Below are 2,650 nucleotides of genomic sequence, written 5' to 3'. Positions count from 1 at the left end.
GGGGGCACAAAACAATAGCAAAAGAAACATACAAATTTTCATTGAAAAAATAACGGACAACAGTAAAAACTAGAAGAATTGTAATTTTGTTTGGGGGTGATTTTTTCTGAGTGGAGGGTCCAGCAAGGGAGGGTCCCTTCTGCGGGTGCTGTAGGTGCTGTCCTCCCCAGGAACGGAGGCGTTGTGCTTTGACTTTCCCAGAATTCTCCTCTTCCCACTGTCTGAGGGCCTGGTGAAGAGGAGTGCGGGAGACCGACCAGCTCACGGTCCCTCTTGGAGCCCAGCAGAGCCCTGATACGCATTTGCCACCCTCCCTGGTGGCGTCCTGGTTGTGCGTGGGGCTGCCATCTGCAAGGTTGGCAGTTCTAAACCCCCTTGGGAGAAAAGACCGGGTTTTCTACTCCTGTAGGGAGTGACAGCCTTGGAAACCCACAGGGGCCAGTCCTACTGTGTCCTGTAGGGTCTCTGGTAGCCGTGGGGACTCACAGTCAGGGAGAGAGCCAGCCACGCCAGGTCAATCAGAACAGAGTGCAGGGAGGCGCCCGCGGCAGACGGGGCTCGTGCCCAACAAAATGAATTTCTGCACGTCTGTGGGCCCTCAGAGGGTTGCAGACAGGTTCTGTCAGGAATACGCGCTGCGTCTCCTGGGACTCAAACACAGAGGATGGCTGTCGGAACATCAGCGTGCCCAAAGGACCAGGTCACAGGCGACTGGCGGAGGTTTTATGGAGGGCATCTAAGCAGGGTGAGTCTTGGGATGACCAATAGGATGCAGAGAGCTAAGGCCGCGGACCAGGGACTCCTGGGGTCTGCTGGGCCACAAGGCAGAGAAGTCAACTAGAATGCCTGCAGCCGTTGTCCTGAGTTGGTTTACTGTATGCGAGAAAGGAGCACGCCCAGCACACGCACAATCAGACTTGCGTCCCAGCCCAGGCCGCAGCCATGGTGTCCACCGTCGCCTGGAGGGCCGTCCTCTCTTCCCTGCCTCTCCACTTGGCCAAGCGTGGTGCCCCTCTCCAGGGCCGGGCCTGCGGACAACCTGTCCAGCGCACGCACGTGGGAGGAAGTCTCGCCTGCTGCCTCCATGCCATCCGTCAAACGCAAGGTTTCAGGAAAACGGGGAATGTCTTCCCAACGGGACCCCGCCCCCGCTTGTAGGGCTAAGGTGTCAGGGCTGCCCTAGTCACCCACCCTGCAGGCTCATTTGAATTCCCCAAACTCAAAGAACATTGGGAAGTCCGGGGATTTGGAAGTCCGGGGATTTGAGCCCTCGGAGGACCCGAAAACCATCGTCTTGATGTGAAGGGAGGTACCCAGAATCCTTCAGGGAAGAGTCGGAGAGCGGGGATGGGAGGGGCTGGGGAGGGGGAAACTGCGCACAGACCCTCCTGCCTGGGAGAGAGGCGAAGAAACGGAAGCATCATATCGTTATTTTATTTTTTAAACGAGAAGTTTCTTTAAACACGAAGATGCTGGGCTTGAAGGGAAACCTCTAGGTATTCCTTCTCTCCGCCCCCCTTTCCTTCTTTCTCTTAGTCCTCTTTTATTGAAATAAATTAACCAACATCAAAGTTTTACCATTTCTAATTCAGGACGGATAACCTCCCGAGGAACAGTAGTGGGAGCGGTGATACCCTAAGGGAGGGTGGGGGGTGGTCGGGGACGGAGAAGGGGGAGAGTGGGGAACCCATCAAAAGGTGGGATATACAGTCCACCCCAAGGAGACGAATAACAGGTATGTGGGTGAAGGGAGACCACGGACAGTGTAAGACACGAAATAAAGATATTAATATGTAATGGATCAAGGATTCACAGGGCTGGAGGAGGGAGGGGAGAAAAGTTGGAGCTGATACCAGGGGCTCAAGCAGAAAGAAAATGTTTTGGAAATGAGGATGGCGACATATGTACAAATTTGCTTGATACAATTGTATGGAATGTTGTAAGATCTGTAAGAGCCCCCAATAAAATGATTTTTTTTAAAAAGAGAGATCTTACCACCCCCACCCCCAGCCACATAATCGCAGTGAAGATTCGGGTCCATACATGAGCACAGACTGTACATCCCCACGACCACGGAAGCCCGTGGGGAGCCCTGCCACGGAACACAGGGCCCGTGACCCCCTCCCCAGATGGTTTCAGACGTTGGAGCCCACCCTTGGCGGGACGGTGGGTGGGGGCCCTTCCTCGGGGAGTCACGTACCCCTGTTCAAAGACATCTCCTCCAGGCGGAGTTGACTGCATGGAGGTGCGCTGGGTTGTAGCCACAGACACACATGTTCCAAAACCTCCCGTGTTTCATGGGACCGACGAAAATCAGGCAGCTTCTCCAGTTGAACAAGGGGTCCCCACATTGTCCATGTTTCCGGTTGTGAGTGTGCTGTTCTTGCTAAGCAGAGAGCGCCAAGCAGCTTGACTGAAGGTACAGGTGGGGTGAGCCAGACGGAGGGAGGAGGTGTCTCCACAACGCCAGTGCTCCCCCGGACCGGCTCCACGTGATGCCACCAGAACCAACAAAGCCACAAACACTCCCTGCCACGAGGGGATGCCGGCTCACCACACCCGACAGGACACGGTGGAACTGCCCCGTGGGTTTCTGAGACTAGATCTCATGTCGTCGTTTCTAAACCAGCCTGGTGAGCTTTTCCACTCA

The sequence above is a fragment of the Echinops telfairi genome, unplaced genomic scaffold (assembly GCF_000313985.2).
Source record: "Echinops telfairi isolate 266 unplaced genomic scaffold, ASM31398v2 ScPeMD7_7417;HRSCAF=8455, whole genome shotgun sequence".
Taxonomy (NCBI): domain Eukaryota; kingdom Metazoa; phylum Chordata; class Mammalia; order Afrosoricida; family Tenrecidae; genus Echinops; species Echinops telfairi.
This window is presented reverse-complemented; position numbering follows the sequence as displayed.